Raw genomic sequence first — 24251 nt, 5'->3', positions numbered from 1 at the left:
AATTTCTTTTTGTTACAGTTTATGGTATGCATTGGTTTTTAAATTGGAGTTAAAGGGAAACGACTCTTGGATTGAACATAACCACAAGACAATTAATGTTTTACAAACATCACCTTTACATAATTGTAGTTGTTTTTAAATGTAAAAAATTGCAATCTGATAAAAAACACCCTCTTATTTTGTTTTAAGATCGAATCATAGCTTCTTCGAGTAGATGTAAATGTAAGAATAGTCGTGACATCTTCTGTTATATATGTGGCTGTTACACACTTCAACGTCAAAGGTGCAATATTTCATCATTTGTGACATGTGCATATATTGCCTATTTTCAAGTTCCCCTTGGCGATCAATACAAGAATTGGGCTCCTCATATTGTATGTCATAATCGTGAGGAAATGCTTTGTGACTGGACAAAAGGAAAATGCAAAGGAATACCTTTTGGTATTCCCATGGTTTGGCGTGAACCTAAGGACCACAGCAGTGACTGTTATTTCTGTCTGATCCATACAAAGGGCTTTGGCAAGAAAAAATGGCATATGATCGCATATTCTAATATTCCTTCAGCAATATGACCGATCCCACACTCTGAGACACTCCCGGTTCCAGTTTTCAATGGTTTTATTTCTTCTAAGGACAAAGATAGTGAACATGGTGATCAAGTGTATTTTGATAAGATGCATGAGGAAATGAGGAAATGGTTGTAGAATCTGAAGGGTCTTCTTCTGATGCCTATCAGTCATTAACCCCTCAGCAGTTTAGCCAACCCGAATTGAATGACTTAGTAAGAGATTTGGGCCTATCAAAGAAAGCAGGTGAGTTATTAGCCTCCAGGTTTCAAGAAAAGAATATACTTCACCGGTCAGCTAAAGTATCCCATTTCAAGAAGTGTGAACAAATTTTTGTGGACTTTTTTTCCGAAGACAAACACTTTGTTTACTGCCATGATATCAGCCAGCTAGGTGTTATCACTTACAGTCCAACAGAATGGTGGCTATTTCTTGACAGCTCTAAACAGAGTCTGAAATGTGTTCTTTTACACAACCGTAATGTTTATACAGCGGGTTCAATTGGTTATTCAACTCATCTGTGAGAAGATTATAATGACATAAAAATTGTCCTCGACTTTCTGAAGTATGAGGAGCATAACTGGATCATTAGTGTGGATCTTAAAATGGTAAATTTCCTGTTAGGACAAGAGAGGTTTCATGAAGTATCCTTGCTTTCTGTGTTTGTGGGACAGCCGAGCTCAGGAGAAACACTGGACACAGAAGGAGTGGCCGAAATGTGAAGCTCTGGAAGTAGGGGTGCAAAATATTGTGAATGAACCTGTAGTTAATCAAGACAGGATCATTTTTCCCCCACTTCACATCAAACTTGGCTTAAAGAAGCAGTTTGTTCAGGCTTTGAATAGAGAAAGTGAATGTTTTCAACATATTATTTCTGTTTTTCTTACCTTGTCTGTTGAGAAGATAAAAGCAGGTGTATTCGATGGACCTTAAATTTGAACCCTCATACGTGACAAAGAATTTGCCAGGAAGATGAATAAGGAGGAGAAAGCAGCATGGCAGTCTTTTGTGGCAGTTACAAAGAACTTCCTTGGCAACAAAAAAGCAGAAAACTATGAACTTCTGGTTCAAAGGATGCTGTTGGCTTTCCGCGACATTGGATGTAACATGAGCGTTAAGATTCACTTCCTGAACAGTCACCTTGATAAGTTTCCCCAAAATCTTGGAGCTGTTAGTGATGAGCAGACTACTGCTGGAGCATCAAACGAGATTGTCCTCAACAAGTACACAAACGCAAGAGCTACAAACACAAATTTTTACCTGAATAGAATTTAAATAAGTTTTGCACAAATTTTATGATTAAAATAAGTGTTTTAATATGTTCTATTTTGAAATTGTAGACAAATTCTGATGTAATTATATCTTTTAGTGTACTTACTGCATTATATAAATTATTGTATTTTCACAAAGTTGATGCCCAAGAAGACATTCTACTTCATTATGTTAAAGTAAATGTTGAAAATTTTACAATAAGATGAAAACCTAAAATCTTGAATTGCAAAAAACTGTAGATTACAGAGAAAAACTAATGTCGGATTTGATCAGCACACTCGAATTAGGTAAGAACAAGTATTTTTGTGGATGTAACAAAAATTTTGTTCCCCAGTGCTATAAGTTACTTTTTTAGGTCCTTCAAATGCCAATTCCTTATATGTAGAACAGTACAGTAAAGATGAAGTAACTTGGATCTGGTTTATAATAGTATATAATAAGTAATAATTGATGTTAATCACCTTTATATATGTCCTCCTTCAGGCATCAACTTTTGATGTTTGTAGTTGGCTGGAGTTGGACTCTGGTGTCACCTCTCACATTTTATATTACCTCTCCTGTGGGTTAGACACCCTGCCAAGTTTGTTCATTTTCTACTTTTCTTTTTTAAAATCAAGCTCTGTATTTTCGGGATGTTGTGAGTGTGTGTTCATATCATATACAGGGAGAATGTAGTAGAGCTGCCTAAAGAATCTAAACATTCATTCTTATTCTAACCCTTTTGTCCAAAGATGTTCTCTCAAATGTTGAGTTTATTGTGTGTCACCTTCTTGAAAGTGTAAAAAATAATGAGTCATTCCAGTTTACCACAGAGAAAGAAGGGGAACTTCTGTGGTTTTTTTGTTTGTGGGAAATAATTCTTTTTCATTCAGGCTTATATGGGTGCATCATGTTAAAATGCCATTCTTTGACCAGCAACAGGAGTGACGGAAGACGTCTTGCTCCATGCCGTGTGTTAATGCACGCTTGTGAAATGTGCTCTCTGGCTGTGGCTGCGGTAGAGTTTGTTATTTTTGAGGCTAATTTATTCTCTAAATACTTAGGGAGACCTAATGTATTTCAGCCACTTTTCTAAGGTTTGGTGATAGAGCAGTGCATGAGACACTGCATCCATTTCACGATGAGATTATAATAAAGCTAATTGGTTGGGAAATTAAATAATTAAACAAGCAATTGCAGCAAAGCGTGAAAAGAATTCTAGAGAAATATAGAGTACTGTGGAAAAACAGAACCGGGTCATTCTTTTTAAGATTCCCAGAGGTGATGTCTGTGTCCTGAGGGATATGTAGTATTTGACCAATAAATGTAGCAAAGAGAGGGACAAGAATATGTCAAGGCCAGGGACTTGAAGATATATTGTCTATTTTTGGAGGTGAAAGAAATATCCGTGTGGTTGTTTGAATTTGAACAAGGAATGATGTTGCGAAGGTAGGCTAGGGCAAGATCATGCAGGGCCTAGGGAGCCATATAAGGGGACGAGGCTGTCCTGAGGGCAATGGCAGTTCTTTAAAGGGTTTTAAGGAGAAAGCAATGATTGCATTTGTTGTACAGGTTGTGTAGACCAGATTAGAAGAATGATCAGAGTGGGGGGCCACTTAATGATGGTAATTCAGGCACAAGCTGATTGCTTGGTCTTATAGAATTGCTGAGGAGATAGATTTGGGAGAGATTAGAAGATAATATCATAAGGCTTGATGTTTCAAGAATGAGAGAGAAAAGTGCGTTAAGAATGGTTCTTCAGTTGTTGGTGCCTGATTTTTTTTTTTTTTTTTTGGCTATAAACAGTGTCATTGGGCAACTGACAAAACTGGTGTCTGTGCAAGAAGGGCTTTAGGCAGTTTTTTGTACTATCATTGCTGCTTTTCTATAAGTTTGAAGTTGTTTCAGCACAAAATAGGACATCATTAAGAAGATGAAAAGCAATGCAACAAAATCCTGATGAGAAGGGGCAAGTAAACAGAGAAAGACAGAAAACAGCTCAAAACTAGAGAGCTAGCTGAGAGGACAAAGGCCCTGATAAGGTGGGGAAGATGACCCACCACCCTAGGGCCTAGGCGATGGATTCACTTGGGGGTGAGGGGCTCTGTTCTTGTTGACATGGGGACAAAAGGTAAAATAACATATATAGAGGAGAGGATGGAGCTTGTGGATGGAGGTGATTCTGAAGATATGTAGGAAGGACCACTTAAGGTTTATTTTCTTTGTGGGAATTGCAAACTGTCTTTCAATGGAGATGAAGGAGGAAAAAGCGAACGTTGGAAAGTTTACTGAGTTCTTCTGGTCAGATAATTTTTTTTCTTCCCTGGAAACTAGGACATAATGTTGCCTGCTGAGAGTAACATGGGGCAAGTTAGAAATGTGAGGAAAACAAAGGCTTGAGATAACCATTGTGGAGAAAGTGCTAGAAAGGGCTAAGGCAACATGATAGGGTAGTCAGGCAGCACTGAGGGCCCAGGTGAGATGGAAAACTGTAAACCTCTCTACCTGAGAGTCCAAACACCTTTCCTTTGAAAGAATTATTGATTGGTGATTGTGATATGTTCAGCTGGTTTGGTAGTGTTTTGCAAGACATCATAGGTATGTGGTTTGTTGTGAAATTGTTTTCTGGGCCTTCTGTCCACCCTGTTTATGCACAGCCTAATTAAATCCCTCATGTTTGAGCCATTCTTGAAAGGTTTGGGTCCAAAACTCAGGATCTTTCTTTGCTATGGTTGTGGAAATTATCTTTTTATTTCTAAAATGTTATAGGAGCAATAATTGTATATCATGTAGGAGTTTTAAGGTACTATGTTATTTAGCCTATTAAAACCTTTCTGCAACATTTTAGTCAGCTTTGCATTCTGCTCATTAGAATGTTCAGAGAAGAGCCATGGAGGTGATTCAAGGAAGAAAGGACAAAAGAATAAGATAATTTAACCTCAGGGAGAACTGAAGACATGTTTGCTAATTCTTTAAGTTGTTATTTATGATTTTTTTTATTTTTTTATCTGCACTAGGATAGGCATGGAGGAGGAGGTGAGCTTACACTGGAGCATGTGAGATTGAGGTTATTTGTGGGAGAGGCTGTGTGACAGTCAGCGCTGTTTATGTCAGAGAGAGTAACTGAGGAACATCTCAGAATTCATTTGGAGTGGGAACTTTGAATAGTGTTTAATCCGTTTGTCCATTTGGCTGGGATGGTAGAGGTTGGATGGAATTATCTCTTGACTCCCCAAAAGAAGACACCAGAGGCCCTGGCCGGTTGGCTCAGTGGTAGAGCGTCGGCCTGGCATGCAGGAGTCCCGGGTTCGATTCCAGGCCAGGGCACACAGGAGAGGTGCCCATCTGCTTCTCCACCCCTCCCCCTCTCCTTCCTCTCTGTCTCTCTCTTCCCCTCCCGCAGCCAAGGCTCCATTGGAGCAAAGTTTGCCCAGGTGCTGAGGATGGCTCTGTGGCCTCTGCCTCAGGCGCTAGAATGGCTCTGATTGTGGCAGAGTGATGCCCCAAGATGGGCAGAGCATCACCCCCTGGTGGGCATGCCGGGTGGATCCTGGTTGGGCACATGCAGGAGTCTGTCTGACTGCCTCTCCGTTTCCAACTTCGGAAAAATACAAAAAAAAAAAAAAGAAGAAACCAGAATGATGTAAAAATCTGAACTTTTTTTAAGTTTCAGGAATCAATACTTATTTTTGATATTTAGATAAAAAGTATAGATTAATGCCTACTTTGGTGAAAGAGATAATGTCTAATTCACCTTTGTTTCCATCCAGTGTGGTCCTTCCAGGGAATTCAGTGTCTTACCAGAACTAAATTTCTTAGTGGTTCAGATAATTTCAGACTTGCCAGTGTTTCAGCAAGCAGGAAATTTAACTGTTGCTATCATTATCTGCGTCCTGGTAGGAGGCTCTTAGTTTTATTTCTTTCCAGTTTTTATCTGGTAGGAATGAGTCAGACTGGGATTTTTTAATTTTTTATTTGTTGTGAAGTATAACACATACAGAAAAACACACAGAAAGCAGCAGAAACACAAAATGAATGATCAAAAAATGAACACTCATGTAACCGTCATCCTCATCAAGAAATAGAGCATTACTAGAACCTCTATAGCCCCAGCTCCTTGTGGGCTTTCTGAATCATTATCCACCTCTCCTTCCTAAAGAGCCATTCTCCTCACTTCTAACACTGTCGCTTGTTCTTGCCCGTTTTTAGACTTGACATACATGAAACCACATAGTATATATCTTCTGTGTCTCGCTAATTTGGCTCAACATTATGTTTGTGACATTTAAGTATACTGTTGTGTGTAGCTGTATTATGTTTATTTATTTTGCTGTATAATATTTCCTTGCATTATACATACTGCTGTTGGCAATTTGGGTAGGTTCCAGTCTTGGCTATATTGAGTAATGCTGCTATGAACATTATTGATGTGGCGCTTGGAGTACATACAGCATTTATGCTGGAAGTGAATTGCCGGCGCTCCAGGTGTACATAGGTTCAGCTTTTAGAGAGAATGCTCAACTGCCTTCCAAGGTGGCCCATGCAGCAGAGATGCACTGGATCAGACCGAGAATGCAGGTACCACGGGGGAGGAGGAGGTGCTGTCTGTGCTGCCTTGTGAGCAGGGAAGAATGTCCTGATGACTGAACTTATATTTTGTTGTTGAAAGGAGTGACTTTGGAGCAAATAATTTAAGTATGAAGGGAGGCGATATCAAGAAAAATCAATAGGCACTTTAAAAATAAATAAATTTTAAAAAGATAAATGTTGGGAGATAATTCTATCAAACAAGTCATTTCAAGAGGACCCTTGGAGTACGAGTCTGGGAGAGTCAGCTTTATCAGTTTGGGAAACCAATTTGATTTTTAAACAAAAGAGAAAGTGTTTTGGTATAAGTGGTACCCTGTTTCCCCCAAAATAAGACATCCCTCCAAAATAAGGCCTAGTGCAATTTTTTTCAAACTTAGAAATATAAGGCCTCCCCTGAAAATAAGACCTAGCGCGTCTTTAGGAGCAAAAATTAATATAAGACACTGTCTTATTTTCAGGGAAACAGGGTAGATTGTTGTACATGGAAATAGAGTCACAAGAAATTCTTGATGGAATTCAGAGTTTGGCTGGTTATGCTGATGTTTGTGATGACATGACTACAGAATATTAATAAATGTTGATTTTTTTTTTGTTCAACAATACATGTGAATTTTTGTTCATGGAAAAATAAGACATCCTCTGAAAATAAGACCTAGTGCAATATTTTTCAAACTTAGAAATATAAGGCCTCCCCTGAAAATAAGACCTAGCACGTCTTTAGGAGCAAAAATTAATATAAGATACTGTCTTATTTTCGGGGAAACACGGTAGTGGGAAATATTGTTCTGGGTAAATGGAATAAAATGATATCTTCCCAATCACCATTTTTGCCATTTTCTGCCCAGGTTAATTATATTTTAGCCTAGTACTTGATTATATTGAATTGCCTAATATTTGTTAAAGGCATAATAAATATTTTTGAATGACTATTATGGTTTACTTTTCTGGAAAAATAGAAAATCATTTAGTTGCTATGTCACTTTAACATAATTTATTTTGTCAGACTTTCTCAAGTATTCCCTATATAAGATAAATATTTCTGCTAAAAACAACAGAAGGTATTTACTGTTTATATTTGATCTGCTGTCAAGATTCTTTAATTAAATTACTGCAGGGAAATAGAAAATAACAATGTAGTAATATATATTCCACAATTAGAAATTGTATTGCTGTTGCCACACCAGAAAAGGTAAAAGATTGCCCCTCACTATTGCAATTAGAAAAATTCTTTTTAAAAATTTACATTTTCTTTGTTTTTTGAGTTCTGTTTCCTCTTTGCAGTTTATATGCACAGAGCAGGAAGAGAGCACAGTGACAGTGGGATTTGTTCTTTTTCTCTCTAAATGCTACCTTTGTCTCTCTAAGTATCCAAAAGATATATAGACCAAAAAATGTGGAATTCAGAGTAATCAACTTGTATTTCTGACCACTTCTGTATTTTGATCAATACTGACAGTTTACAGAGATTGTGAAATGTATCTCCTTCTGGATTTCCTAACTTTCCTAGGGAAGCTATAACAAATGGAATAACTTACAACAAAACCAATTTATTTGTTCACAGTTCTAGAGGCTGAGAGTCCAAAATCAAGGTGTTGGCAGGTCACGCGTGGTCTTTTTGAAGAGTTCCTTGCCTCCTCCAGCTTCAGTGGCTGCCAGTGGGCCATGGCATCTGTTGGCTCGTGGATGCATTACTCTAATCCCTGCCTCTGTCATCCTGTGGCCTTCTCTCTGACTTTTTTTTTATAAGGACACCAGCCACTGGATTAAGGCTTACACTAACCCATTATTCCCTCATTTTAACTTAACTAATTACAACTTCAAAGACGCAATTTCAAAATAAGGTCACATTTTTAGTTTCTGAGAGACATAATTTTTTTTTTTTTTTTTTTTTTTTTTTAAATTTTATTTTTTTAATGGGGTGACATCAATAAATCAGGATACATATATTCAAAGATAACAAGTCCAGGTTATCTTGTCGTTCAATTATGTTGCATACCCACCACCCAAAGTCAGATTGTCCTCTGTCACCTTCTATCTTGTTTTCTTTGTGCCCCTCCCCACCCCCTATCCCTCTCCCATTCCCCCCTCCCCCCCTTAACCACCACACTCTTATCAATGTCTCTTAGTTTCACTATTATGTCCCACCTATGTATGGAATAATACAGTCCTGTTTTTTTCTGATTTACTTATTTCGCTTCGTATCATGTTATCAAGATCCCACCATTTTGCTGTAAATGTACCGATGTCATCATTTCTTATGGCTGAGTAGTATTCCATAGTGTATATGTGCCACATCTTCTTTATCCAGTCATCTATTGATGGGCTTTTTGGTTGTTTCCATGTCCTGGCCACTGTGAACAATGCTGCAATAAACATGGGGCTGCATGTGTCTTTACGTATCAATGTTTCTGAGTTTTTGGGATATATACCCAGTAGAGGGATTGCTGGGTCATAAGGTAGTTCTATTTTCAGTTTTTTGAGGAACCACCATACTTTCTTCCATAATGGTTGTACTATTTTACATTCCCACCAACAGTGTATGAGGGTTCCTTTTTCTCCACAGCCTCTCCAACATTTGCTGTTACCTGACTTGCTAATAACAGCTAATCGAACAGGTGTGAGGTGGTATCTCATTGCCATTTTGATTTGCATTTCTCTAATAGCTAAAGAAGATGAGCATCTTTTCATATATCTGTTGGCCATTTGTATTTCTTCCTGGGAGAAGTGTCTGTTCATATCCTCTTCCCATTTTTTTATTGGATTGTTTGTTTGTTTGTTGTTGAGTTTTATGAGTTCTTTGTATATTTTGGATATTAGGCCCTTATCTGAGCTGTCGTTTGAAAAAATCATTTCCCATTTAGTTGGCTTTCTGTTTATTTTGTTATCAGTTTCTCTTGCTGAGCAAAAACTTCTTAGTCTGATGTAGTCCCATTCATTAATTTTTGCCTTCACTTCTCTTGCCATTGGAGTCAAATTCATAAAATGCTCTTTAAAACCCAGGTCCCTGAGTTGAGTACCTATGTCTTCTTCTATGTACTTAATTGTTTCAGGTCTTATGTTTAGATCTTTGATCCATTTTGAGTTAATTTTTGTACAGGGGGAGAGACTGTAGTCCAGTTTCATTCTTTTGCATGTGGCTTTCCAGTTTTCCCAGCACCATTTATTGAAGAGGCTTTCTTTTCTCCATTGTGTGTTGTTGGCCCCTTTATCAAAAATTATTTGACTATATATATGTGGTTTTATTTCTGGACTTTCTATTCTGTTCCATTGGTCTGAGTGTCTATTTTTCTGCCAATACCATGCTGTTTTGATTGTCGTGGCCCTATAATAGAGTTTGAAGTCAGGTATTGAAATGCCCCCAGCTTCATTCTTTTTCTTTAGGATTGCTTTGGCTATTCGGGGTTTTTTATAGTTCCATATAAATCTGATGATTTTTTGCTCTATTTCTTTAAAAAATGTCATTGGAAGTTTGATGGGAATTGCATTAAATTTGTATATTGCTTTGGGTAATATAGCCATCTTGATTATATTTATTCTTCCTAGCCAAGAACAAGGTATATTCTTCCATCTCATTATATCTTTTTCGATTTCCCTTAACAATGGTTTATAGTTTTCATTATATAAGTCCTTTACATTCTTTGTTATGTTTATTCCTAAGTATTTTATTTTTTTTGTTGCAATCGTGAAGGGGATTATTCTTTTGAGTTCCTTCTCAGTTGTTTCATTGTTGGCATATAGAAAGGCTATTGACTTCTGTATGTTAATTTTGTATCCTGCGACCTTACTGTATTGGCTTATTGTTTCTAGTAGTCTTTTTGTGGATTCTTTGGGGTTTTCGATGTATAGGATCATATCATCTGCAAAAAGTGATACCTTTACTTCTTCTTTTCCGATATGGATGCCTTTTATTTCTTTGTCTTGTCTGATTGCTCTGGCTAGAACCTCTAGTACCACATTAAATAAGAGTGGAGAGAGTGGACAACCCTGTCTTGTTCCTGATTTAAGGGTGAAAGCCTTCAGTTTAGTGCCATTTAATATGATGTTAGCTGATGGTTTATCATATATGGCCTTTATCATGTTGAGATATTTTCCTTCTATACCCATTTTGTTGAGAGTCTTAAACATAAAATTGTGTTGTATTTTATCAAAAGCCTTTTCTGCATCTATTGATAAGATCATGTGGTTTTTGTTCTTTGTTTTGTTGATATGGTGTATTACATTAACCGTTTTACGTATGTTGAACCATCCTTGAGATTCTGGGATGAATCCCACTTGATCATGATGTATTATTTTTTTAATATGTTGTTGTATTCGATTTGCTAGTATTTTGTTTAGTATTTTAGCATCTGTATTCATTAGAGATATTGGTCTGTAGTTTTCTTTTTTTGTGCCATCCTTGCCTGGTTTTGGTATGAGGGTTATGTTGGCTTCGTAAAATGTGTTTGGAAGTATTGCTTCTTCTTCAATTTTTTGGAAGACTTTGAGTAGAATAGGAACCAAGTCTTCTTTGAATGCTTGATAAAATTCGCTGGTATAGCCGTCAGGACCTGGACTTTTATTTTGGGGGAGGTTTTTAATGGTTTTTTCTATTTCTTCTCTACTGATAGGTCTGTTTAGGCTTTCTGCTTCTTCTTGACTCAGTCTAGGAAGGTTGTATTTTTCTAGGAATTTATCCATTTCTTCTAGGTTGTTGAATTTAGTGGCATAAAGTTTTTCATAGTATTCTATAATAATTCTTTGTATATCTACGGTGTCCGTGGTGATTTCTCCTCTTTCATTTTGGATTTTGTTTATATGAGTTCTTTCTCTTTTTTCCTTGGTAAGTCTTGCCAAGGGTTTGTCAATTTTGTTGATCTTTTCAAAGAACCAGCTCCTTGTTCTATTAATTTTTTCTAGTTTTTCTGTTCTCTAATTCATTTATTTCTGCTCTGATTTTTATTATCTCCTTTCTTCGGCTGGTTTTGGGTTGTCTTTGTTCTTCTTCTTCTAGTTCCTTAAGGTGGGAAGTTAAGTGGTTCACTTGGGCTCTCTCTTGTTTGTTCATATATGCCTGAAGTGATATGAACTTCCCTCTTATCACTGCTTTTGCTGCATCCCATAGATTCTGATATGTCGTATTGTCATTTTCATTAGTCTGTATATATCTTTTAATCTCTGCACTTATTTCTTCTTTGACCCATTCATTTTTTAAAAGTATGTTGTTTAGTTTCCACGTTTTTGTGGGATTTTTTCCCTCTTTTTTGCAGTTGAATTCTAGTTTCAAGGCTTTATGATCAGAAAATATGCTTGGTACAACTTCAATTTTTCTGAATTTGCTGATGTTGTTTTTGTGGCCCAACATATGGTCAATTCTTGAGAATGATCCATGTACACTGGAGAAAAATGTATACTCAGTCACTTTGGGATGAAATGTCCTGTAGATGTCTATCATATCCAGGTGCTCTAGTGTTTTGTTTAAGGCCACTATGTCTTTGTTGATTCTCTGTTTGGATGACCGATCTAGAGCCGTCAGCGGTGTATTGAGGTCTCCAAGTATGATTGTATTTTTGTCAGTCTTTGTTTTAAGATCAATAAGTAACTGTCTTATATATTTTGGTGCTCCTTGGTTTGGTGCATATATATTAAGAATTGTTATGTCTTCTTGATTCAGTGTCCCCTTAGCCATTATGAAATGGCCATTTTTGTCTCTGAGTACTTTTCCTGTCTTGTAGTCAGCATTATCCGATATGAGTATTGCTACACCTGCTTTTTTTTGGATGTTATTTGCTTGGAGTATTGTTTTCCAGCCTTTCACTTTGAATTTGTTTTTATCCTTGTTACTTAGATGAGTTTCCTGTAGGCAGCATACAGTTGGATTTTCTTTTTTAATCCATTCTGCTACTCTGTGCCTTTTTATTGGTGAGTTTAATCCGTTTACATTTAGTGTAATTATTGATACTTGTGAGTTCCCTATTGCCATTTTATATCTTGCTTTCTGTTAGTTTTGTGTCTTGTTTGATCCTTCTCTTTTGTTTTTCTATCTTTTGTTTTTATTTGGTTGTATTCCATACATCTTTCCACTGTTGCTATCTTTTTTATCTCATGTGCTTCTGTGGTGGTTTTTTCAATGGTGGTTACCTTTGAATAATGAAAAGGGTCCCTACCCTGTTCATTGTAGCGAACTATTTTGTGAGTACTTTTGTACTCCATCGTCCTTTGCTACTGTTAGTCTCCATCTTCTCCCCCTCTTTCTTTTTGTTGTTGTCACAGTTTAAATTTGGTTTTATTGTGTTCTTCTTGGAGCTTTTACTTGTGGCTCTGTTTTTTTTTTGTTCTTTGTATCTGATTGGAGAACCCCCTTTAGTAATTCCTGGAGTGGGGGTTTTCTGATGATAAATTCCCTCATCTTTTCTGTATCTGTGAATGTTTTTATTTCTCCTTCATATTTGAAGGATAGCTTTGATGGGTATAGTATTCGTGGCTGAAAGTTCCTCTCTTTCAGGACTTTAAATATTGGGGTCCACTCTCTTCTAGCTTGTAGAGTTTCTGCTGAGAAATCTGATGATAATCTAATGGGCCTTCCTTTATATGTTGTATTCTTCTTTTCCCTGGCTGCCTTGAGAATTTTTTCTTTGCTGTTGGTTTGTGTCAATTTCATTATGATATGCCTTGGAGTAGGTTTGTTGGGGTTAAGAAAACTTGGAGTTCTGTTTGCTTCTTGAACTTGAGGCTTTAGTTCTTTCCACAGGCTTGGGAAGTTCTCATCTATTATTTGTTTGAGTATGTTCTCCATTCCATTTTCTCTCTCTTCTCCCTCTGATATACCTATTATTCTTATGTTATTCTTTTTGATGGAGTCAGATAATTCTTGTAGGGCTATCTCATTTTTTTTTAATTTTTGAGTCTCTTTCTTCTTCTCTCTGTTGTGCCTCAAGTTGCTTGTCTTCTATTTCACTAATCCTCTCTTCTATCTGACCTGTTCTATTAGCTAAGCTTGTTACTTCGTTTTTCAGCTCGTGAATTGAGTTTTTCATCTCTGTTTGATTTGTTTTTATAGTTTCAATTTCCTTGGACATATATTCTTTGTGTTCATTGAGTTGTTTTCTGAGCTCCCTAAATTGCCTTTCTGTGTTTTCTTGTATATCTCGAAGGATTTTTAGGATTTCGATCTTGAATTCTCTGTCATTTAGCTCCAAGGTTTCCAATATATTAAATTTTTTCTCCATAGATTTTTCCTCATCTTGCTGTGTTACCTCTCTTTCTTTTGTATCCATGATATTCGATTTTCTCTTCCTTAATGGCATCTGAGGGTGGTTTTGTTGATAGTATTAATGAGATTTAATAAAGAATAAAAAGTTTAAAAAATAATAAAAAAAATCAAAAAGAGTTGTTTTTTTAAAAAAAAATTAATAATGAAATAAAGAAAAATAAAATAAAATAAAAATTAAAAAAAAAAAAAAAAAAGGAAATTATTCCCCCCCCCTCCTTTTTTCCTCTCCTCTCCTCTCCCCTCTTTCTTGATAAAATCTTGTGGTGGACTGTGAATTATAACAAACAATGCCTGTGATGGAGGGCCTGAATTGGGGAAAAGTAATAAAGGGGCAAAAAAAAAAAAAAAAAAAAAAAGAAAGAAAAAAGAAAAAAAAAAGGAGCGTATGGACCCACAAAAAGCAAATAAGGAAAAAATTTGGGTCAAGAATAAAATGATTTGCTTTTAGGTGTTGGTTGTCTAAGAGTTATGATGAGAGGATTAAGAGGAAAACGGAAAAATGGGGGGGACAAATTAAAAAATTACTATTGTATTTAGTGGAACAAGAACTAGATAATATGGAGAGCCAGGGATGGGAGCACTGCTAGTGAGTTAAAAAGGTGAAGTAAAAACCCCCCAAAATGCCACAAACATGAGTTTGAGTCCCAGATAAGATAATTTGTTTGTTATTGAGGTTTGAATGAGAGGAGATGTAAAGGAGAAAGGAAGAAACTAATATAGAGGGAGAAAAGAAAGAGAGAGAGAGAGAAAAAAAAGAGGGAACCACTAAAAGAAGAAAAAAGAAAGGAGAGAGAGAGAGAGAGAGTTACGGGTTTTGGAGTGCAACCCTCATAGAGAGAAAGGAAGAGAAGAGAAAAGATAATGGGAGATGTAACACTTATGGGTAGTGTAGTTCAAGGAGAGGAGAGAGTAAGACCGGTAGAGAGTTAATCGGCCAAATTGGAGGAGGAAAAAAAAAGTATCAAGAATGAAGATAAGAGAAACAAACGAACAAATATAATAAAATGGGATAGGTTATAAAGTCTGCAGATTATTCTTGATTTTGAGAGGTTATCTTCTTGCTTTTTCTTTTCTCTCCCTCTTCCTGGTCAGTGACTCTGTACCCCGGGTTTTGCCCCTTTGCCATGCTCAGGTGGAGGTTTGCAGTTGATAAATCTCTATGGCAATGTCATGTATTGTGCTTTAGTCTCGTTGGCAGTCGAGGCTATTAGCATTTATAGGCTCCGACAGTGAGAGAGTCCGTGTTCCTGGAGCCTTTCTCCTAGTCTTTCCTTCCTCAATTAGTAGCCTGATAATCCAGCTATGGGGTTGCTGCTGCCTCTGCCTGGATAGTAAGAGGCTCAAAGAGCTGGCAACTCCCCACTCTATTTCCACTCAGCACAGGGCTCTGGGTAAGGCTCATTCAGTCAGAGCTGCTAGCATAATCAGGCGGGCTTTCCGGCCATTCAAAGACCTCTGGCTCTGCCACTCTGTCCGGTAACACAAGCGGGCGCCCACTTCCGGGACGCTTGGAGGAAACTCTCACTCACTGGCTGCGCACGCAGACCAGGATATCCGGCCAGCAGTCTCACGCTCTGAGTGAGACCCCCAACCGCAGGGAAAAGTTGCAGCGTTGGAATTGAGTCTCGCTCCGTCCCCGTGCGCGGCTTTTGCAAGGCGCTGGGGCAGCCCGAGATTCCGCTTTGGCCCACACAAAGGCCCCTGACTCTGCCCCTCTGTGCGATAACTCAGGCGTGCACTGCCGAGGCACTCGGAGGAATCGCTCACTCCTTATCTGCGCGCGCAAACCCGGATATGAGGCCGGCCGCTTTCCCTCTGAGTGAAACACCCTCCAGTACGGAAAATCTCCACCGTTGGAATTAGTTCTCACTCCCTCCCGTGCGTGGCTTTCCCAGGGCGCTGGGGCTGCCCAGAGACTCTGCCCTCGGCCCACAGAAAGGCCTCTGACCCTGCCTCTCCGTGGGGCAACACGGGCACTCACTTCCGGGGCTTAGGAAGAAATCTCTCACCCACTAACTGCGCACCAACCAGGAGACCGGGTAAAATGTCCGCGCCGCTTGTCTTTCTTTGTTTGGGTTTGGCGCGAGTGTTAGCTTGTATTGCCCGGGTTGCCACAGGATCAGATTTTCCTCGGCTTGGATCTCCGTGCCACAGCCTGGTTCGGCCGTTTGTGTCGCGGCCTGGATGTATTCACCCCCTTTGCCCGCCTCAGTTTCTATATTCACAGTTACCAGAGAAAGCCGCCCTGTTTAGGTTAGTGAGGAAGGCGGAGCATTTCTTACTCCCTATTTCCTTCGGGGTTTGGTTATATATTTAGCCAATTTTTCACTCAATCATACCTTTGGGTGTATTGCGAAGCATCTGGAAGCTCCAAGTATAGGTTTTTCTGTTTCTGGTTGAAGATCTTGTTGAGTTTTGGGGGAGATTTATCGGTATCGCTTCCTACCCCGCCATTACTCTGACGTCATCTCCGAGAGACATAATTTTTGAGGGGACACTGTTTAATCCAGTATACCTTCTTCCTATCTTTCTCCCTGTTAAAGTTTAGTTAAACATTGCTTAAATGGCTACAGGCAGTGGCATACCTAGGGTGGGCCATGGGAGCAGTTAGCCCTGGGTATGGGCAGTAAGTGGATATGGTGTGTGTAGACTACAGGTTGGTCTGTTATTTATTAGAAGTATGATCTTGCAATTCTATACAATGTCAGTATATAACTCCTCCCTCCCCCAAATCTTTTGTTGGTCCAACTTTTGCTCATGTATTAGATTATTCTTGAGTTTTGATAACATCTATGTTGGCTTCAATTTAGCACATTTTTATATTAGAATATCGTATTTATTAAAGGGTTACTAATAATAGCACATTTTTATTATTAGCCCTTTAATAAATGTGATATATTACATGGAAGCAAATTTAGAGAGCTCTTGGTTATATAGTTGTCCAGAGACTCAGCTTCATACAGTCATTTTGAAAGTAAGTTCACAACACTATGAAATCATTTAAACTTGTTTTGGACATAGCTTGTATTCCCAGCCCCTATCTTATTATACCCAGGGGTGGGCAAAAGTAGATTTACAATTATGAGTATGTGGAACACAGTTTATTTTTATATTATTATTGATTAGTTATTATAAAACTACTTTTAACTACCCCTGTATTTTCACATTTAAACGTAGATTAGAAATAACAATAGCACAGTGATCATAAAAAAAAAAAAGAAATTCAACATGAGTTACTTCAATGTGACTTCCTGGAGTTTTTATTTTTATGGTTAAAATTTTAAATAGAATTAATTGATAAGCTGGATTTCATTAAAATTAAAAACTTTGCTAAAAACAATGTCAAGAGAATAAGGAGACAAGTCACCAATGGGAGAAACTATTAGCAAGTAACACATCTCTTAAAATATGCAAAAGACTTAGAATTTAACAATAAGAAAACAAGCAACCTGATTAAAAAATGGGCCAAAGACCTTAACAGGGTCCTCGCCAAAGAAGACACAGATGGCAAATAAGCATATAAAAAGATATTCCATATCACATGCCGTCAGGAAAATGAAAACTAGAAATGAGATAGCACTGTATACTTATTAGAATGGCCAAAATCCAGAGCACTGACAACACCAAATGCTGATGAGGAAGTGGAGCAACAGGAACTCTCATTCACTGCAGGAGGGGCTACAAAATAAATATATAGTACAGCCACTTTGGAAGAAAGTTTAACACAGTGGTAGTTAACCTGGTCCCTACCGCCCACTAGTGGGCATTCCAGCATTCATGGTGGCTAGTAACAGAGCAACCAAAATATAAATAAAAAGATAGCTTTAACTATAGTAAGCTGTTTTATAAAGATTTATTCTGCCAAACTTAGTGAAAATCTGACATAAAGTACTTGGTAAGTAATTATTATTATATGCTTTAACTTGACTTCCCTACTTTATAAATCACCTACTTTATAAATTACTGTGGAACCGGTGGGCAGTTAGAAAATTTTACTACTAACAGAGATACAAAAGTGGGTGGTAGGTATAAAAAGGTTGACTACCCTTGGTTTAACAGCTTATTGCAAAATTAAACATATACTTAACATGTGATCCAGCAATCACACTATTTGGTATTTACCCAAAGGAATTGAAAACTTATGTCCACACAAAAACTTACAAATAGATATTTATAGCAACTTTATTCCTAATTGCCAAAACTTAAAGGCCACCAAAATGTCCTTCTGTAGGTGAAGTGATAAATAAACTGTGGTCCATTAAGACAAGGGACTACTATTTAGTGCTAAAAAGGAATGAGCTACAAAGCCATGAAATGACATGGGGGAATCTTCAATGCATATTAATAAGTGAAAGTAGCCAATCTGAAAAGGCTTCATATGGTATGAGTCCATGTATGAGATGTTCTGGAAAAATCAAAACTATGTAGACAGTAAAAATCAGTGGTTGCCAGAGGAAGGGATGAATAGGTAGAACACAAGGATTTTTAGGGCAGTGAGACTACTCTGTAGAATAACATAATAATGGATACATGTCATTATACATTTTTTCAAGCCCATAGAATATACAGTACAAATGGACCATATATAAACTATGGACTTAGGGTGATTATGATGTGTCATGATAAGTTTATCAATTGTAACCAGTGTGCCACTGTGGTGGAGGGATATTATAATGGGAGGGGGTATGCATTGTTGAGCAGGATATATATGAGACATTTCTGTACCCTTCCCTCAATTTTACAAGAACCTTAAACTGCTCTAAAACTAAAATCCTTATTTAAAAAAATACTTAAAGTAGAGAAAAGTGGGAACTGGGTTAAATAATATATAAATTTTGCTTGGTTAATGCATATTTGAGTATATATACAAAATATGTTACTAATTTCATTATCTTTAGAATTGAAATTTATTTTTTTATTTTATTTTATTTTTAATAATTTTATTTTTTTAATGGGGCGACATCAATAAATCAGTATACATATATTCAGAGATAACATGTCCAGGTTATCTTGTTGTTCAATTATGTTGCATAACCATCACCCAAAGTCAGATTGTCCTCTGTCACCTTCTATCTAGTTTTCTTTGTGCCCCTCCCCCTCCCCCTTTCCCTCTCCCTCTCCCCCCTCCCCCCATAACCACCACACTCTTATCAATGTCTCTTAATCTCACTTTTTTGTCCCACCTATGTATGGAATAATGCAGTTCCTGGTTTTTTCTGATTTACTTATTTCACTTCGTATAATGTTATCAAGATCCCACAATTTTGCTGTAAATGATCCAATGTCATCATTTCTTATGGCTGAGTAGTATTCCATTGTGTATATGTGCCACATCTTCTTTATCCAGTCATCTATTGATGGGCTTTTTGGTTGTTTTCATGTCCTGGCCACTGTGAACAATGCTGCAATGAACATGGGGCTGCATGTGTCTTTACGTATCAATGTTTCTGAGTTTTGGGGGTATATACCCAGTAGAGGGATTGCTGGGTCATAAGGTAATTCTATTTTCAGTTTTTTGAGGAACCACCATACTTTCTTCCATAATGGTTGTACTACTTTACATTCCCACCAACAGTGTATGAGGGTTCCTTTTTCTCCACAGCCTCTCCAACATTTGCTATTACCTGTCTTGCTAATAATAGCTAATCTAACAGGTGTAAGGTGGTATCTCATTGCAGTTTTGATTTGCGAAATTTATTTTTTTAAATTTTTAATTGTTTTAAAACTAAAGAAAGATTCAAAGTAAAATATAACATCAATGATATGTTTTAGTAATGGTAGATATTAAAATAACCACATACTTTGGAATTGTTTTTTTGTTTATTTGGCTTTTAGAAATAAAAGAAAAAAAACTGCTAGACACAGATAACAATCTGGGGATTATAGGAGGGAGGAGGGTGGGGGGAAGTAGAGGAGGGTAGAGAGGGGATAGGTGGTGATGGAGGGAGGCTTGCCTGGTAGTGAACACACAATGTAATATGCAGATGTTATATTGCAGAATTATGCACCTGAAACCTGTATAATTTTATTAACCACTGTCATCCCAATAAATTCAACAAAATTTTTAAATAAAAAAATAGAATTTATGTTTATTAAATTCAAATTTTATTTTTTAATTACAGTTTACGTTCAGTATTATTTTGTATTAGTTTCAGATGAACAACAGAGTGATTAGACAATTATGTACTTTACAAAGTGTTCATCTTGAAATTTCCAATGTCCACCTGGCACCATACATAGTTACTATATTATTAACTATATTCCCTATGGTGTACTTCATATCCCAGGACCATTTTGTACCTACCATCTGTGCTTCCTAAGCCTTCACCACTCTCACCAGTCCTCCACCCCCCTTGACTCTGGCAACCATCAGTCTGTTCTCTGTATCTGAGTCTATTTCTGTTTTGTTTCCTCATCTGTTTTGTTCTTTGGATTCCACATATAAATGAAATCGTATGGTATTTGTCTTTCTCTAACTTATTTCACTTAGCATAATACCCATAGGTCCATCCATGCCATTGCAAATGGAAAGATTTCATTTTTTTATGGCCAAGTAATATTCCCAGGTATATATATGTACCAGAGCTTTTTTATCTACTCATCTATTGATGAGCACTTAGGTTTCTTCCATTATTATTCATTTCATTTTACTATTAATACTGAAATTACTCTTGTTATATAGAAGAGGGCATGTTAAAAAGTGATCCTATCTAGTGTCAGACACACTAAATATACATCTGGCTACAAAGATATCAGGTAACAATGCTGACGTAGCCTCTAATCTGTTAAATAACTTTGTGCAATCTGCCAACTCCTAGGGCATAACAGAGCCTCTCTTGCATCATCCTGCACTGGCCGGTTTGAGGGGAGCTCTTTGTGGGGCCCAGCACTTGTTTTCTCAGTACTCTGTCCTAGAGCACTTTGAGAGCAGAAATGTGGTGTTTGGTTGTCGTTAAAAATACATGATAGTAGATGTGAAATGATTTTAGAAGGTATGTTTTCCAAACCCATGAAAATTATTTGAAGAATATTTCAGGTAACACTTGCCAGTGTTTAGAAATAGTTTTTTTTTTTTTTTTTAAGAAAAAAAGTACTCTTTTATAAATATAGTGATTTTATGACATCTTTTTAAGTATTTGATTACAGACAACTTAGAAGTAATACTGAGTTTGTAAATCCATGATTTATTACATCTATTCTGTTTGGTTAACCCCCCCCCAAAAATTGAGAAGTATACTATTTATTTATCAGTCATACACCTCTTAAGCCCTTTAGTTAAGGAAATCCTAACTCTAAAAAAAAATCCATTCAGCTATCCTGTACTTTTTAAGTTAATCTTTCTATTTTAAATGTGAAATCATGAAGCTAATTTAAAAACTCACCTTGTGAGTTGCTTATAGACCCTTCAACTGTAGAAAAATTTGGAAATTTAAAATTCAAATTGCTCAATTTACTTATTTAGATTCTTAGATATTTATACCTTTATTTTCTTATAGACAGTAATTTACTTTGTTGGACTGTTTAAGACACTTTTGTTCTTGTAAGAAGACAATATATTCAGTCTGGATGTAACTGTGTTTTTTGAGGGTCTTTCCAAAAAATCCTCTCTGAGAGCCTATTATTTTCTCTGAAGTAGATAGAATACCTGTTGTAGAGGAAAATTTTGTTACCTATGAAGACTGCCCAGGGACATGGAATTACTGACACTAGTCATATTTCCAACAGCCTGTCAAAGAATGCCGAGAGGGAAAGGTGGCTGGTAATGACTGTTCCTCCTTTGAGCACTGTCAGGTGGTTTAGGGTTCACTTTGACCTGGGTTATAAAATTGTTGTTGCAGGAACTGGAAGATAGAATAGCTGTCTTTTAACAAGAATATTTGCACAGAAAAGAAAAAAAAAACATGTTGAAAGATATGTTTTATCATCAATACTGTGCCTAGCATTAATAAAGAAATTAATGAGTTTTATTTTCTAAATCAGCGATTCTCAAAACTTTTTTTGGACTCGAAACTGCTTTACATTTGTAAAAATTATTGCGAAGCTCGTGACATGTTACTATATGAATTGTTTTATGTAAATAAATATATTTACAAAATAAAAATTTAGTGAGAATAATGACAGTTTTACATACACTCATAAAAATTAGGGGATATTTCAAAATGAACATGAAGCATTGAAATATTCCCTAATTTTTGTGAGCAGTATAATCTTTAATATCTTGCTTAATAGAATACATCTGGATTTTCATCTGCTTCTGCATTCAATTTGCAGTATGCTGTTTCATTGAAACATGAAGAAAATCTGACTTGACACAGATATGTAGTGGGAAAAGAGAGGACTATTTTAGTTGCCTTTTCAAACTGCTTGATGTTTTTGCGACAGTTCTTTGGTTCTGCACTAGAACTTAACAAGTGCTAGTTGTTTTTAAAGAACAACTAGTTGTTTCAGTGAACAACTTCTCATGCTGTTATATTAAATTTTATTGGTATGTCTTGCACCCTTAACAGATATTTTATCCATGTTGGTATTGTAATATGATGCATTGGTTATTTGAAAAACGTTGATGTCCTGAGAGTTCCAAACCTTGAAACATTACATTATATAATATCACATTTAGAAGATTCTCTGATTCGTAAGTTTTTTTCCCAGCATTTTCTAGATGTAGACAGTGTAGCTGTAGGTTGAAAATGGTAGTCTTATAATCCTATTTTGAAACAACAGTTTAGCATTTATTTAGGAAAACATATATTATAAATTTTCTTTTAGAATGAAATAAAATTTATTACTCTAAAATGAGTTAATTAATAAAATTTGTTTTTATTTGAAATTTTAAAAATATTCTTGTGAAACAAGTTGAAAGGTACCTAGTCTTTTTGTGTTTCTGTGTAAGATGGTAGGAAATCTTTGGGATTCAGAATAAGAATATAATGAACAATAATGAAGTTACTGAGGGAGGAGGTGGAGGAGCATATGAGGGAAATAAATGGTGATGGACAAAGACTTAACTTGAGATGGTGAACCCTATACAGTGTACAGATGATGTGTTGTAGAATTGTGTACCTGAAACGTGTATTTTTGGTAACCAGTGTCATCCCAATAAATTCAGTAAAAAGGAAAAATACAATTAAAAAATAATTTATTGAACAATAATGAAGTTACAGAAATTATAGCAGGAATAACCACAGACAGCTAATAAGAGTGCAGTAAAAACACTGAGTTAATCTCTGAAAACACACCCCTAAACCTCTTCTGTGGAACTAGAGCACTCCAGAGTGTACAAGACACTGTCTATGAGCTGTGAGAACCATGATGTTATCACACATTGTGTAACTTCTGGAGAATTTACTGTACACTCAAAAGAAGGAGAATGAAAAAGGCTAATTTTTAGCTTGCCATGAAAATAGGTTTGAACTTGGGAATCCCCTGAAGGCTTCCCAGGAACCTTCTGTGGTCACCAGGCCGCACTTAAAGCACCACTGTTGTCGATGTTTGGATCCACCTTCAAGGTGTCTTAGAAGTTACCTCTGAAAAATCGCTGCACATTTTTTACATTCTGTAACCCTAAAGCAGGTGTGGTAATTCCATGTTAAGATCCTTTCCATCTAGGCCTTACTTTGTGTCTTCTCATAAAATTAACTCAGATACATTTTGCATTTTGTCGTGTCATATTAATAAGGGCAAGGGTAAAAAAATGGAAGAATGGTGGTGGGCACTTTTATTATATGTAATAAATTGATTCATTCATTCCATTATTTTACAAAAGAAATTCATAATCTCGCTTTAAGGCTAGGATTTATTGGTGTAGAACCATTTTTCTTTCATCCCTTGGTCCAGTTTATGGCTGGAAAGAATGAAGATTTGAATAAGAACATCAACCCACTCTATCTGGGGTCTTGCAGCTTTCTGCTTTACTGTGGGAAAACCAGGCTAGACTTTCACAGGGACCAAGGTCTTAGCCTTCTTTCACGTAGCAACTATGGTATTGAAGTGGGTGCTCCTGTCTCTCATCTTCTACTGGGAACACTGCCTACAGCTCCTCAGTCACATACCTGAGCTCTCACACACATTGACTTTAATGTCATAATTGTTAGGATTAAATTGCATAGTAAACATTGTTTTTACAGTAATGTGCTGTTAAGATCGGAATGTTGTTAATTTATGAAATACATTGTGCTATATTTTTTTGATTCTAAGTGCACATTTTGGTGTATTTTAACAACACTGAAATGGAGAATGTGTTTTTCGATCAAAGATGTATCAGTTTAAGTGGTGGCATTTCTCTCTCAATTTTGTGAAATAGTATCAGTTTTTGTTTTAATTTTGAAGTGTTATCTTCAAATATATTTCTATTGTCATAGTTAACAAATGCCTATTTCATGAGGAAGTCTACATTTTAATTTTTAATGGTTCCTCTTTTTTAAAAGAGAAAGAACAAAGTCTGGCAATAATATATATATATATTTTCTGAAATGTGCACTTCCACACTGTTTCATAGGAAATTATCATAAAATTGTGTTCATGTAAATTGTTCAAAAGTTTGCTTTCCTTTTTAAAAAAGTAACCTCCTTTGCTTATGTTTTCAATTTGATTTTCTA

The 24251-nt window shown here is 36.5% G+C and overlaps 1 protein-coding gene across 1 annotated transcript in view; it reads left to right on the top strand.

Annotated features, from left to right (window-relative positions):
* MANBA (mannosidase beta) overlaps nt 1-24251 on the top strand; it is a 145961-nt gene that overhangs the window by 60611 nt on the left and 61099 nt on the right. The window lies entirely within an intron of this gene.

This window comes from Saccopteryx leptura, chromosome 5, assembly GCF_036850995.1.
Source record: "Saccopteryx leptura isolate mSacLep1 chromosome 5, mSacLep1_pri_phased_curated, whole genome shotgun sequence".
NCBI classification, from domain to species: domain Eukaryota; kingdom Metazoa; phylum Chordata; class Mammalia; order Chiroptera; family Emballonuridae; genus Saccopteryx; species Saccopteryx leptura.
Note: the sequence above shows the minus strand (reverse complement) of the source record. Positions and strands in the feature narration are given on the sequence as shown.